The 16,891-nt window shown below is 32.6% G+C and overlaps 1 protein-coding gene across 2 annotated transcripts in view; it reads left to right on the top strand.

The window, feature by feature from the left end:
- The window catches only part of Shab (potassium voltage-gated channel shaker cognate b), a 408,461-nt gene that overhangs the window by 107,367 nt on the left and 284,203 nt on the right, over positions 1-16,891 (top strand). The window lies entirely within an intron of this gene.

The following is a 16,891-nucleotide window of genomic DNA, read 5'->3' as shown; positions in this document are numbered from 1 at the left end:
TTGATCTAATTTTAAAATATTTTTTTGATTCCCTTACTTTTGCTAATTTAATTTTTTTTAAAGAAAAGTTTTGTTCTTTTCTGGATACCATAATTTAATAATATCTAAACACTTCAAAGATAAAACTCCAAAGAATTTCAAACTTTGTGCTAAGAGTATAATCAATTTAAATGCAACTTACACTTTTCTGAAAAAAATACTCCGCGATAAAGGGGTAATTACAAAGTAAAACCCATTTAATACTAATTTACATAATTAAGTATCTACAAGCTTGTTCGATAATCGGATAATCCGATAATCATTTGTACCTGTTCAGTTGTCCGTTGAATGAGAAGTTGATTCCAATTAAATATCTTCATTTGAGAAATATTTCACTACACTTTACCGTCTTGTAGAGTGTCCGATATTAAGAGGAATAATTATACAATAAAAGCATTCAGAAAATTCTAGGCATGCTGTAATATTTTTAGAAATTAAAAAACGATGTTTTAGAAGAGTGGAAATATTTTTGTAAATTTGCTTGCCTCCTATTGGCGTGATACGGACAATATGACATTGATGGGAACCTGGCTTGTACAGAAAATTTTAAGCGGGTATACTGCAATTTTACTACAAGAAAAATGCTCAACAGGTTCGTCGAAGATAAATTGTGTACATATCTTCTTTCTTCTTCTTCTTAGCCTTCTGTCGTCCATGTTTGGACATAGGCCTCTCCCAACTCCTTCCATCGGTCTCTATCCTGAGCAACATATTTCCAATTTGTTCCGGCTATTCTTTTAATGTCATCAACCCATCTCATCTGTGGTCTTCCTCTTGGTCGTTTACTTTCGTAAGGTCTCCAATGTTGTATTGTAGTATTCCAACGTTGGCCTTTCTGTCTAGCAGTGTGGCCCGCGAAGCTCCATTTAAGTTTGGCAATTTTTGTTGTTATGTCCTCGACTTTTGCTTTGGATCTTACCCAGTCGTTCCTCTTTTTATCTGACAGTCGTATACCTAACATTGCTCTTTCTAGTGTTCTTTCTGTTGTGGCTAGTTTATTTATGTTTGCCTTGGTTAGGGTCCAGGTTTGACATCCATATGTCATGATAGGAAGGATGCATTGGTTGAACACTTTGCTCCTCAAGTATTGGGGTATTTTGCGGTTCTTAAGTATCCAACTAAGTTTTCTAAATCCTGCCCATGATAGTCTTGCTCTGGTACATATGTGTGTGTGTGTGTGTATATATAGATTTTCTTATCTTATTATAAAATAATTTATTTGAGAGTGATTTTGTTCACTTTTGTATGTGAACAGTTGACTTCCTCTCTTTTGAAAGAATGCATCAAGAGACAGTTGCCATATCTAATACTTTTGGTAATTTTAGCATCATTTCTACTTTAGAAGTCTAGTATTGCTTCATATCCTCTGTAAGATTGAACCACATGTGACATAAAATCCTCTTCTATTAATACCCTCTACACTAAAGGAATATCTCTAAATATGTCTCCTAATTGATCATAGAAAGCTTTTTTTCGTTCATACCCATTATGATTTGACGAGCACACACACACACACACACACACACCCAGCACAAAAAGGAGGCAGTGCTTATTACTAGTATTCAATAGTTGGAAACCGTAACACTGAGCATTGGAGAACATGAAATCACATCACAACCACTCCTTCGGTACTTGGGAGTGCTGATTGATGCCAGACTCAGCTTTAAGTAGAAAGTAGTGTATGTCGGTGCTAAAGCGTCAGTAGTAGGTAGAGTGTAGGTCGTCCAAAAGAAAGCAGGAAGACGGTATTGTAGTCAGTAGTCATGTCATTATTAACATACGGAAATTTGATTTGGGCTGACACCCTCGGAACCCAGGACTTACAAAGAAAGGTCTCATCAGTATATCGTCTGAGCGCTTTAAGGTTAGGCACATTCTGCATAATATCTGAGGATGCAATATACATCATGGCTGGGATGCCACCCATTGGAGTGCTAGCTGAAGAAAGGAAGATCCTATCTTCCTTTCTTTAGCTAGCAAGAAGAAGCTAGGAAGAACAGGTAAATGTTTGGCTGAACAGCAAATATGGCGAGGTCAACTACTATCTGACGCAGATACTCTCAGGACATGGCTGTTTTCGAGCATATTTTTATCGCTTTAAACATGACAATTACCCAGAGTGCCTATCCTGCTTCGGGGTCAATGAAGATGCAGAACACGTGTTCTTCGTGTATCCTCATTTTAACTTGCTGCGAAATACTTTAGAAGCAGTTATCAAACAGAAAATTTAATTAGAGGACATGGTAGAAGAAATGCTTCCATCGAAGGTAACTTGGGACAATCGGACAAGCGTAATCAGCACATTCGCATGAAAGTCCTTCAGGATCTTCGCTGCATTGAAAGGAGATGATAATGATGATGAAAATAGAGACGCCTAGACGGAAAAAAACAATAACTTTAACAACATGAAGAAAAAGCAATAGCTAGATGATTCCCCCCCCCCCCCGTGAAGTAATACCTTACGATACCGTAGGGGAAACAGAGGCAGAAGAAGGGGACGGGTTTTCGTCGGTATTGTATTGTAATATACGAGTAAGACATACGAGGCAGTACATCTAGTCCTGATGACACGTTAAGTATTTCCAACTCAAAAAACACACACACACACACACACACACACACAATACTTAAGACTTTTTTATCAACTACAAATTTTACTGATATTACCCTATCACTCCTTATAATTTCTACTACGTTATATTTTATTTCTCTATCAGCAATTATACCAACTCTGTTCCTAGTGCTACTTTCTGTACATACCACAATTTGTATCTTTTAGCTAGTTTTTTTGTCTTTTGTCCTTTCCATCTCGCATCATGTACTCTTCTTCTTTTAGTGCATCCACCAACTGCATACTCTTACCTGTAAGACTTGTATAAACCCTTGAAAAGTCTTTACCAGTACATCCGAGCGGAACCTCAGTTTTCGTGTTTTTATTAATATTAAAGGTACTTTTATATTAAAATAAAAAAAGGTGAAAAACTAAATACTTTATACTAAACTCTTAATACTTAAAACCAAAGTCTTTAACAATTTAATACTGTTAATAAATAATATTTATTTAGCTAATTATGTTTAAATAAATAAATAAAAAAATAACAATAAAAAAGACTTAAGAAAAGGTTTGTACATCCCGTAGTTATTAGATGCTTTGTTTAGGAAAATTTTGTAATGAAAATACGATAAATGTTATTATTTTAAGGTTGTAGCCCAGTTTAAAAAAATTAAGAGCAAATTTAGTCCAGTAGAACCCAAGACATGTTTTTTTTTTCGAGTGTTCTATCCTAAAACTGTTTTGGATTTTTTGAAGAGCGTGGTTGGAACATCATTCCGCTAGCCCCACTCCTTTTACTCTAGTCGGAACGAAAAGTACTGTTACGATAAATATTATGGTGCATAAAACTGTAGATATATTATGACTAATTCTTTTCTATTCTAGTTATTTTGGCGTTCAGTTGAAAGACCTGTTTACCTGAATTCTGATGAGTCACCCACGATTTGAAATTTCCAGAAGCAGGCCGAATAAAACCAGTATGAGCGACCTTCTCGGCTCTTCGATGGGGAATCGTGGCAATTTCGGAACTAACGGCATTTTATATTTAAAGAGGAATTTTGTTGTAAACAGGAGGGTTAGTTATTGAACATCGCGTCGAGTTTTTAAAATGTAACGCACGTAGATAAATTATATAATTATTAGTGTAAAATAAATTAGTTATATTGTACAAATAAAGACTTTAAATAAACTTGTAAATGTTATAAGTGTAGAACCTTTGATAATAAATAAAAACAATAAATTAGATTTTTTTTTTTGGCATAGACTTTTAGTCATTCAGCCAGACTCAACATGGTAGAAAAAAGGTTGTCTGAGTTTATATTAAAATAAATATACAAAACAGTAAACAGGTAAACAGGGTCACTCTCTTCTCGCCTAGGGGCCCATCAAGGCATTTTTTTTTACATACAACACTAGGCCACGGTAAGAAAGGAATTTAAACAATTGGGTTAGAGACAAAGGTTACGTTATTAACTAATGTATAATTATTTAGATAGTTATTTTACTATCTTTTAAAAACATAACTAATAAATCATACACTGCTCTCTAGTCTAATGATAATAGGTACTGAAGGTTCCAAGGGGCTAATATATTGTGTTTATGTAAATTATTTATTAATCTGGATGAAATTATAGTATTTCTGGGGCAACTGAAAAATATATGATCTAGGTTTCCTTCTTCTGTACAAAATTCACATTGATCATTATCTAAAACCTTAAGTCTAAATAAATGTTTGGGGTAACAAGCATGCCCAAATCTCAGTCTTATGATCGTGGTAACATATTTCCTAGGTACATTAAAAAACTTATACCAAGGAGTTTTAGGAATATTAGATTGGGAATATTAGGAGTTTTAGGAATATTAAATTAGATTTAATAAAAAATATTACAGTACTACTTTTTTAATAACACTTCTATTTAAACAATTTTAAATAATTTGGTTAAAAGTTGTGTTAAAAATTTTGACTTTTCTCATAAAAGATTGGTTACTATAATAAACTCTAGAAAATACAAATTCCTTTTGTGAACAACATTTGCAAACAGTTTATATACATCATAATATAAATGATATGAGGAAACATCTACTATTCAGATTATTTTAGCACAAATCTTCTTCAAATTCATAGCACATATAACCAATTAAGATTACTAGAATTATTAATTTCCTTAAAGTGTTTATTTTCCACATTAAATGCATGAGTTACCAAATTTATCCCGACAAGTATTTATGCACATAGTTAATTTCTAGCTCTTCAATACAGTGTTGTCCTTGTCTTCTTGACCTATATCTGAGATAACGTTTTCCAATTTGGAAAAATAGTAGTCGCATATAGTAAGACTTCGTAATTTGCACTTAAATATAATTTTCATTGTTTTCCGTGTTTATTCTCTGACCTAGATTAGGAATAAATTGGTTTTCAATTTTAGCGAGAGCATCGGAGAATTACTGTGGAAAATACTGCAGTTGTAACTATAGATTAGAGTCTAATACCCCAAATATAAATTGGCATTTTAAAATCCAATATACAGAAAACGACCATAAAAAAAAAATAAAATTTATGCAAGGAACTTCAATAGAATAGATACCAATATTCAGCACGGGTGGTAAATGTTCTAAATAAAATGGTTAGTACAAAGAGTACGATGATCTAAAAAAATCTGATATAAATGTAAATTACAGAAAAACTTTTTTTAAGGTCTTTTTGTACAATTTTTTGAAAATTATCTTTTACACAAACCTTCTCGTGATAATAACAAACACAACAAAAAAAGAATTATCTAATTTGGTGTAGTCGTTCTGAAGTAATGCCCATACAAACATTTCGGAGATTTATTTTTGTTAATATATTATTATTGCGTGATGTGCCTCGTAACAACATGTATAAAAAGATAAAAAAAGTGCATGGGGGATAGGGTAGGGGCAGCCCCGCGGCGCGCTGAGCAAAAAGTGAATCGGCGAGTTCAAACTCTCAACGCGCTCCAAAAATTGCATTTTCCCGTCTTTTTGTCATCCGATTTTGATCTTTTGTTTTAAATCGATGTCTCGAATGAGAAGGATTTTAAATATGATATTTTCAGATACCTATTTTAATTGCGAAAAACGAAATTTGCAATAAACAATTATATATACAGTCCTCTCTCTCTATAACGATATGCAAGGGACCGGGAATTTTCGTCGTTATAAGGAGAGATCGTTATACAGAGAGGGACAAAATTCGGTACTGTAATATTAATAATACTGTACTAAATAACCTTTTTTAATAAAAAAAAAAAAAAATATCAAAACGAATGTAAATGAATTAACATTGTATTCCACATAGATTTATTAACGAATAATATAAGCAATACAGTATAAAAAATTACTGTACAATTAAAACATGTGTACTGTACAATTAAAACATGTGTACTGTACAATAAAAAAGATAATATGCTACTCTAAAATATATTTAGCCTACATTACCAAAAAAATCTGTCACCTTGGTCTGTCTTCTTTTCCCTTTCCACAGAACTGACTTGACCTTGTCCTGACGACGCATCGAATCTTACACAGCACTAATATCGTCTTCCTGGTGGATGAAGAATCAATCCAGTACATTTGGCCGCATCCAATGCCTGCTGAGGGGTCGGAGCTAGTTCTAGCTCTGGTAGTCAGGTAGTCTGAACTTTAAACACAATAACACATTTGTCATCAACTATTGAACGCTAAAAAGTTATCGCTATAAAGAGAGAACGATATCGGTATAGAGAAAGAATTAATAAATTGTTCTTATGATGATCCAACCAATGTTTACTATTTTCATCGTTATAGAGGAATTAGTGTTATATAGGGAATCGTTATAGAGAAAAACTACTATATATATATATATATATATATATATATATATATATATATATATATATATATAATCCTAAACCCATTTACCCTAAGGTGTCGGGTGAGAAACAATTTTATACCATTCAAAATCGCATTTTTTTCTATACAGTTTTTGTTTCTGAACTTGCAATTTACACAATAAAGTGATTTTTTTTAATAATTTAAATATTGAAATTAATTTATTTCAGCAGTTTTGTAATAATAATTAATTTGTTAAATTTGAAAATTAAATTTTATTTAAAAGTTTGACAAAATTGACAAAATTATTTATAACTTTTAAAAATTCCATAGGCTTTTCTAGTTGTCCTGTTTTAATTTCTCAAAATAAATTTGAAAGCTTGAGACTTTCTTTATATGATAAAAAATTTGTACTATTTTTTTTTGCGTATTTTGGACCAAGCATACTTTTGAAAATTTACAATTTTTTTTGCGGACCCTCTAAATTGCAAACTTTTATGCAAAAACTGTTAAACCAATCCTAATGAAATTTAGCACACGTTTCAGTCATATTATAAAGTTTTTCTAGGCCGAATATAAAGTTATAATAAAGGGGTCAAAAAAATTTATTAAATGTAAAAATTTTTTACATTTAATAAATTTTTTTTTTTAATTATTGCCATTTTTAAAACAGTAAAAATTAAATTTTCTAGTGAGACAAGTATTATGTAAAATTTAGAAACAAAACTCTTATCTTTTGTAATTTTTTTTTTGTAGGAGCAAATATCTGTCGAGTTCGAAAAAATGTGCGCAAAAAGCAAAAATTTTCGATTTTTTTTAGATCTTGTTCTTCTTCTTCTTCAAGTGCCCTGTCCGTTGCGAACGTTGGCTATTAACATGGCAATTCTGATCTTATTTGCGGCGCTTCTGAATAGTTCGACCGATGTGAGCCCGAACCACTTCCTCAGATTTTGGAGCCACGAGTGTCTTCTCCTGCCTGGCCCTCGCTTACTGTCTATTTTTCCCTGGACAATCAATTGCAGTAGACGGTACTTATCGTGTCTCAATATGTGGCCTAGATATTCAAGCTTTCTTTGTTTAATTGTATTCACGATTTCTTTCTCCTTTCCGATTCTTTGGATTACCTCTGTGTTAGTGACATGTTCGGTCCAGGATATACGAAGAATGCGTCTGTACACCCACATTTCGAATGCTTCTAGTTTTCTCGTGAGCGTCTCCGTCAGCGTCCAGGCCTCCACACCATACAGTAAGATCGGAAAAATGTAGCATTTAACTAGACGTAGTTTTAGGGGAAGAGACAAATCCCTGCTTATGAGGAGCTTTTTCATATTGCTAAATGCTGCTCTAGCTCGTTCTATTCTCGCCTTAATTTCTGTGGCCTGTTCCCATTTTGCCTTTACGTTGGTGCCAAGGTACACATAAGATTCTATATGGTCAATTAGTATGTTACTTATCCGTAACTGTCGAGCAGGCTGTTGCTTCCTGCTTATCAGCATCCACTTTGTCTTCTTGAAGTTGAGGCTCAGGCCGTATTCCTCACTAACTGAATAAACTCTTTCCATTACCTGCTGTAATTCGTTTATGGTACTGGCAAGGATCACCGTGTCGTCGGCATATCTTATATTGTTTGTTAACTCGCCGTTTATTTTTATGCCCTCATTTGCATTTTCCATACATTTATTAAATATTTCTTCGGAATAAATATTGAATAGGAGTGGGGATAATATACAACCCTGACGGACACCTCTTTTGATCTGCACACTTTTAGTGAGTTCGTTGCCAATTTTTGCTCTTGCTGTTTGACCCCAGTATAGGTTTGCCACAATTCGAATGTCCTTGTCGTCAATACCTGTCTTTCGCAGAATATCTATCAATTGTTCATGATTGACATTGTCAAATGCTTTTCTAAAATCCACAAAGCACAAATACACGTCTTTATCAACGTCTCTACACCGCTGTATAAGCACCTGGAGAGCGAAAATTGCTTCTCTAGTTCCAAGTGCTTTCCGAAAGCCAAACTGCGATTTATCAATATTTGACTCACATTTGTCATATATTCTTCTATGAATGATCTTAGTGAACGCTTTAGTGACATGATTATTCAAGCTTATAAGCCGCTAGTCATCACAGATCTGGGCCTTTGGTTTCTTCGGGATTGTAATAAATGTTGACTGCAGCCAGTTCTCCGGGATTTTACCGCTATTATATATGTTGTTAAAAAGTTCAACTAGATTATCAAGGAACTGTTTGTCTGATTTACATAGGATCTTTAATATTTCGCAGGGTACATTGTCCGGACCTGCTGACTTATTGTTTTTTTGTGCTGCAATGGCATCTTTTATCTCCTATTTAAGGATTGAAGGTCCTGTTTCTCCTTCTCCATATAGGTGATCATCAGTCCTGTCAGATGCAAATAATTTTTCTATGTATGATTTCCATGTTTCTAAGATCGTTGATGGCTCCGAGATAAGATTTCCATCGCCATCTTTTATGCTGTTGGGTGACTTATTGAATTTCCTCTTGTTTGTCATTGATTTTATTTTTTTGTGCATATTGTAACTGTCGTATTTTCGTTCGTATTGTTCTATTTCCCTGCATTCGTTGGAAAACCATTTTTCTTTGGCTTCTCGAATTTTCGTTCTTATGATTTTGTGGATCTGCTGGTATTTTTCTTCATTTTTATTCTTGAATTTACGTCTTTCATCCATCATATCCATTATCTCATCAGACATCCATTCGTTCTTCTTTCGTCTGTCACGCTTTAATAGAGTCGCGCATGTTGTTTGGATTGCTTCCCTCGATTTATCCCATCTCTCTATTATGTCCGACGTGTTCTCGTTAATGTCGTTTATTTTCTTTCCTAGTTGTTCTCGTACTTTTATTTCGGTTTTTGGGTTAGTGAGTTTCTTAATATCAATTGTGTTTAAATTAGATCTTTTCTCGAGCCGTTTTACTCTCATGACCATTCTGCATACCAACAGATTGTGGTCCGTAGGAACATCGGCACCTGGGTACGTTTTTGATGATTTTATCATGTTTTTATATCTTGTTGGTACTGCTATATAATCTATCTGATTCCTTATGATGTTGTCAGGTGAGTCAGCGGGGGATTTCCATGTGTAAAGTCGACGTTTGGGGAGCTTGAAGAGTGTATTACTTAATAGCAGGTTATATTCCTGGCAAAAGCATATAAGTCTATCACCTCTATCGTTTCTCTCTCCTAGGCCGAAGTTACCCACGATCTCATTCACCTTGCCTCTGCCAACCTTTGCGTTAAAATCTCCCATCACTATTGTTACTTCATGTTTTTTTGTCATTTTCATCAGGCTTCCCAGTTGTTCATAGAATTCTTCGCTGGTTACCTCATCTTTATCTGCCGTTGGCGCGTATACCTGTAATATGTTAATATTCACCGGTGTTGCTTGAATTTGTAAAAGCATTATTCTATCTGAATGGGGAGTGAAAGATTTTACTGCCGAATTAATACGTGGGGCAACTATTATTGCGGTGCCGTTTCTGTGATGTGTTGTGTCGTTTCCAGCATAGTAAACTTTATATCCAAGTATATCGCATTGTCCAGAGTTTTGCCAGTGTGTTTCACTAATTCCCAATATATCAATTTTTATTCTTTTCATCTCTTTTACAATGTTATGAGTTTTGCCGCTCTCGTACATACTTCGTACATTCCAAGTTCCAATCCTTAGGTGTTGAGGACTTGCTTCCTTTTTTAGGCCGTAGGGATTTCGCTGGCTGACGACCGGGGAGGCCCTACTATTTGTTCGTGTGCATCCTCCCCTGCCGGGTCTTGGGATCCGATCACCATGATCAGTAATGTTTTTGTTATCGTAGTGTATTGCCATGATAACTATTCTAGGAAATTCTTATGGGGTGGTTTTCCGTTGCCTTCCCCATCGCAGTACCACAACCATTCAAACTGCTCCAGTCATGCTTGTGGTAGTCCAGTTTTAAGCCGATCCAGGATCATTTCCTTTGCGCCTTGAGCTGGTACTGATGATCGCTGCTGCCCTTCATCAGGGTATCACTCGGTAATCACTCGGTGAAATTTTCGCCATATCTTGTTAGATAAAAAAAATAATCACTAGGTTTGCTTTTCGACAGATCCCACCTGGACCAGTTTGTATTTTTAATTTTCTGATAATAATAGTACGAATTAAATATAATATTGATTTAAATATTTATATTTATCATAACCACAAAATACTTTAGTAAACTGACCGAAGAGTGCTATCTTTTTTACACTAGTACAAAAAAGATGTAATTGTTCATTAAATATAGTTCAATAAATTTTTATTTTTTGCAAGAGTGTAGAAAAAAGATGTTTTCTTTTTTATTCCAATAGAAACACAGCAAAATTATCGTCCACAATAAAATCATCATAAGACCATTCCTATAGCACATTAAATATTTCTGTAGTCGAATCATAATGAAAATGTGTTTTACAGCTAAATTTCAATAAATTTTATGATCATCTTTTACCAATAATAGTTTTAAGAATGTCTACACAAGAAATCATATTAAATAAAACTAAAAATAAACATCTAAAATCAATGATTTTCCAACTTAATTGAAACTGCAACATTAAAACATATTTCCAAATTAATTTCTTTATTTTTAATCTTCGATAAAACGGAAGGTTTATTACTCAATAAAACCTGATGGTTTATTTCGACTTATTTTATTACTTCAGCTAATTTTATTACGTGAAGTACGTCTGCAAAATCTACATGAACTTATTAAGATACAGATCACGAATAAAGATTTACGGGAATGGCGAGAAATACAGAAAGTTGTTATAGGCTAGTAAAGAAAAAAAATTTATGCATGTTTTTGAAGGAAGTAAAGGTATATGAGAGATAGCTGATGACTAGACTTCGGCAAATATGCAAATAAAAATGTAGAAAATATGCGCATAAATATGCACGTGTTTACCCGAAAATATGCAAATATTTTACAAAATATGCATACAAATAAATAAAAAAATCGTAAAATAGTAACAATTTTATTTAAAAAAAAAGTGTACATAACTAAATATTTCCTACTATTCATTAAGATTTACATTTATTTTAAGTAACTACATCATTTTTAAGTATGAATAAACTTATTTAGAATTATGGTAACAATAAATGACCAAGTGGTGTTTAAAATTTTCTAACAAAAACTTGTGGCTTCTGTCTGTGTACATATATTTATATATGGAAAAACTTCGTTCAACATCAACTGATGTAACGGGAGCATTTTTCAAACTTACCAAAACATTTGGTTCTAAATTAATTGTTTCCGAAATATTTCCAGCTAGAACACTGACTACTTCAGAAAGAATATGGTAACCTTTATTTTTTTCCATAGTAGCTTCAAATTTTTTTAAAATATCTTTTCCAATATTACCTCTAACGTTCCGACAACATGACGCAAATTCTTTTATTAATGCTGTACTTTCGAACAATGACAGTTTTGGTGATTCTAACTGAGTAATTGTTTTTTGAACAAAACTAAAATTTTATTTTATAAATGAAAGTTCTTGTTGAAGCAAGTTACTCTGAAAAGTTTGTTTAGAATCCAAAAGAGATTGGGAACTTTCATCTGTTAACGTATCAATTATGTTCTTTATTTTAACAAAATGATCTGCATAAAAATTAGCTGCTTCTAACCATGTTCCCCATCGCGTTAAAATAGGTTGTGGTGGAAGAGGAATGTTAGGTAGCATTTCTTTATAAAGTTGAATTCTTATAGGAGAATTAAGAAATACTTTTTTGACACTGGATATCATGGTATTTACAAGAGGAAACTTTTTTCGTATTTCGTCTGCAACTTTGTTTAATCCATGCGCTACACAAGTAACATGTATTAAATCTGGGAAAAATATTTTTAAATTTTGTCCTGCTTTCACCATATAAGGAGCAGCATCCGATAAAATAAGCAGTAATTTATTAGAAGGAATAGTTGTCGGAAGAAAAAAAGTTGCTAATGTTTCTTGTATAAAAAAATTGTTAAAGCATTTGTTTTCTCAAGTTGCTGGCATGAAATAAGATGAGATTTTGGTAAGGTATCTTCTTTAAGAACACCAATCAATAAATGAGCAATATACTTTCCTGAGGAATCAGTGGTTTCGTCTACAGATATGTAAAAATAATTATCTGCAATTTCTTCCTTAATATTAATTAACACCGACGAGTATAGCCCGTTTACATTATTTCTTCTTAGAGACCGATCACTTGGAACATTAAGTTTGCAATATTTTTTTAGAAACGAACTAAAATTTACATTTGCTAATTTTGAAAGCGGTATGTTTGCAGACACTAATGCGCGACACAAGTCTCCATTAAAAGTTTCTTGCTCATCTAATTTTTTTGAAGTAGATTGGAAACATTTAGCCATTGAAGTTTGATGTTTTCCTCCTATTTTTCCTTTTTTTGCAATGTGTGAAGCAGTTCTCACATGTTGGTCTATCTGAAATTTCTTCTCACGTGCTATCTATAAATAAAAATAAAAACCTTTATTTTAACCCAACCTTTAAAATATAAAAATATACAAGGTGTTTTTGGTTAATCAAATAACTGGTTTGGAAAAAAAAATACTCGCTAAGTGTTTTAAATGCAGTATTGATCCACAAATTAGTTTTTGTTACTAACCATTAGTACACCATATAACTTATTTTAAAATTCAACAAAAGTTTTTTTTTGTTAATTCAATTACAATAAAAATAATTGTGTTTTAGAATAGCTGACTTCATAAAAAAAAGTAAAGGTGAAAAATTTTTCTAAATACACACCATTGTATTGTACCATGGACAATTTTTTCTCACTAAAGGAAGCTATTTTTCATTTAAAAACAACCTACGAGTACTAAATTTCAAGTAAATACGTTTATTGGTTTTAAAGTTATTGTTGTTATTAACTAAAAGAATTTAATTTTTTTTAATTTTAACACCCTGTATCTCGAAAAGTAAATAAGTTTGACCCCTCATTAACTATATCGTTTTGTTCAATTTTTCGAGAAGTATCTACAGTCAAACGTTGTAAGTGTCATTTGGAAACACCCTGTATGTATGAAATATTAGATATTTAATAGAAAATATTAGATACTTACAATTTTGCCACAGACTGAACAGTAGATTTTTCCCATATCCATAGACAGCTCTTTATAAGGTTTAATCCAAGTTGAAGCACTGGTTGTTTTAGGCATTATAAAATCACAATCTTCCTTTTTGTTACGCACAACGAGTGTTTACGCTTTGAATATCAAAACAAAAATGATTTACAAATCTGAGCATCAAATTAGAAATGTTTAGGTACCTAATTCAATAAACTGGGAGATTTTGGAAAATCCCTAAATTAGGAACAAAACTATTAGCCGTTTACCTGCTGTTAAGATACAATAAATTGTAGATAGATTTGGGGATTAGATCATAAAATGCAAATGAGCGAACCCTTAGCGATTATCCAATAACTGAATGCCTCAGTGACCGAGACTTTCTAAGAATGTTGAGGGCTACTTAAATTGATCTTCTTTAAAATTGTAAATGTTTTATACCTGTAGAGATTACGTACTTAGATCATTTCTTGATTAAAATGACTACAAAATTTTATACAAGAATTGAAATAAATTGGTATGTTTAAAAATTTTCATATACAGTATAAAAATCTGAACTTTTATGCACTTTATGCAAACTGTTATACAAATATGCCAAAATATGAAATATTTGCATAAAATATGCACAATATGCAAAATATGCAATATGCATATTTGCCGAAGTCTACTGATGACAAATCCTTGAAGACGCATAGCTGATTTTATTTTGTTTTTTTTTTTCATCATACAAAGTGAAAAAATCATTTTTTGGCTATAAAACGTTTCTTATACATTTAAGAGAAAAGTGATTCAAATAAAAGTTATAGATCTTAACGAAGTCTTTAATTTTGCGAGTTTTTAAATTAAAATGCTTAAACAATTGACCGAGATTATTGTACAAATCCCTTATTTTTGCAGTAATTTGTATATATTAGAAACATTGTTTTTAAAAACGACATGAAATATTACTACCTGAAATTATGACGATTAATGAGTTATTGAAGTGTGCTAAATCTCAGCTTGATCGACCAAATAGTTTGTAAGTTATTCAATTCGTTGTAAACAAATCGCTTAAAAAGTGATTCGTTTTGGAAAAAATTAGCAGATCGCAATCGATTATTTGAGGCTTCGATTTTAAAATATATTAACAAAATTCAACATTTTATCAAAATTGTATTAAAAAAAGCATTTAAAAATTAAAAAAAATATATAAAAATATGGTGAACAAATACAAATAAACACATAAGAAACCTTCTATGACCAATAAGAACCAATATGGCAATGTTTTTCTCTTAAAATCATATTTCCATTGTTTATTAATAGTAATAGCTAAAAATTGAACACATTATAAATGAATATATAAATTTTACGATGCATTTTATAGACAGCATACGGCGAGAGTGGGTAAAATGGTATATTCCATTGAAGTGATGATACTCATAAAATACCGACTGTCTGAGCTCCGTTTTATTTAGCATGTAACTTTAAATTGGAGCTACCTGAAAAGTGCATTTCTTTTCTGAGCCAAACGTTTGACTCAGAACACACACATACACACACGCAGTGATCAACCCTGCCCCTAGGAACATGTGTATACCAATGTAAGAATGGGATCCACATGTCCGAAGATCAAACCGGTCACACTTCGCTAGTCGAAGTGGTACCTATTTGACCCCCAGGCTTTTCCACCACCCCTCCTCATCGTGTGACTTACGTGAGGAGGCTTATGATCTGAAATTTACTTAAGATGCCCTGGGTAATAGGACATCCTCGGTTTTTAGTGAATGTGGTTATGCCACCTAACTGTAGGGGTAGCCACATCTAGGCTTTTCTCCCTATTTACTTTACTGACTCTATTGATTTTACTCTAGCTATGAGCTGATGACTCTATGTCCGGAAAAGAGTGTGTGCTCGGTCACTCAGCCGCCGATTTGGCAAAATAAATTTTGTTCTCCTCGCCGGCTGAGCACCCGAGAGGGGTCCGGCCACCAAGCCCATGTATGCCGCACATGACCTCAGTGCTCGGATTTCGCGAGTAGATCTTTCATTCGATCTGTCTTAAGGGCCTAGTCCGCGGAGCGGTATATAGAAGGCCTGACGGGCCCCTTCTATATTTGCTATATAAGGTAAATTTACGTTAAACGGTTTAATAAAAAGTATGAATAAAGCAATATGAATTTACGTTATTTAATCAGAAAACACATTTTTTTTTTCTTTTTTTTTGTGGACTTCCTTACTTTGACTCAGAAAAGAAACGCACCTGGACTTTCATGATTTTCTTCCATAAAAGATTGACACTGACTGATATTTTCCTATTTTTAACAAAAACTGTTTGTTTCATCAGTTTAGTTCTAAGTACTAGTTTTTAGTAGTAAATGTTAATGATAAATGTTTTGGAATATAATATCAGGAACATATTTTAGTTTTTACATGGTATTTAACTGTAAAATTCATCTTTTCCATAAAATATGTTGACATTCATGGTTTTCTCCAGAGACCCTTCATTTAGTTTATTAATCAATATTATATTTAATGTACTTGTTCAGTTTCTATATCCTAGATATTTGCATACAGCCATAATTTGTATTTTTGTTCTAGGTAAGCAGATAATCTACTAAGCCCATATAGACGAGTAAGTTTTAGTTGCTAAATAATTTGAACAAAAAGTTCTATGTACAAATAAAACATTTCATTTGCCTAAAGTTAATAAATATAATAACAACTCAGTCAAATGAAAGAATTAACGTTGATTATAAAATTAAATGTGTTTATGGTTTTATATACATTAATTTTATATACATAATTTTCTAAGCTGAATAAAGTTGGCAGAAATTCGTTAACCAACACCATAAAGTATTTTACAGTTACCAAATGATATTAAAAGATATTAGTATATTTTGTCATTATTTTTTATTTTTATAAACAATTTTTTAGGACCATGAGGTATATTATTCTTATTATTAGTAAAAACTCAGATAGTTTTGAGAGAAAAATCCTCAGAAGAATTTCGGACCCTATCACGACCCTAAGAGGATTTCAGACGAGGATACTGTATGCGAGATACTGTATGCGAGATACAGAATTTTCGATGCCTGCTGTATCGGATTCACGGGCATGCTCGTCAATATGAAAATAGTAGCAGTGCAGTGCGGTTATATTTTTGGATTATGGATGTAGAAGAGTGTTATGCTGTGGTAAATATTAAATAAAAAGAAAAAGAAACTCAAAAGACGATGTAATTTGTGGATTCATCCTATTGTAGATTTAAGACAAACCAAGGGAACGTATAATTTGCTGTATCAAGATTTATTGCAAGATCCATCAAAGTTTTTTAACTATTTTCGAATGTCTCTGAAGTCGTTTGAAGAACTTCATAAA

The sequence above is a fragment of the Diabrotica undecimpunctata genome, chromosome 7 (assembly GCF_040954645.1).
Source record: "Diabrotica undecimpunctata isolate CICGRU chromosome 7, icDiaUnde3, whole genome shotgun sequence".
Lineage (NCBI taxonomy): Eukaryota > Metazoa > Arthropoda > Insecta > Coleoptera > Chrysomelidae > Diabrotica > Diabrotica undecimpunctata.
Note: the sequence above shows the minus strand (reverse complement) of the source record. Positions and strands in the feature narration are given on the sequence as shown.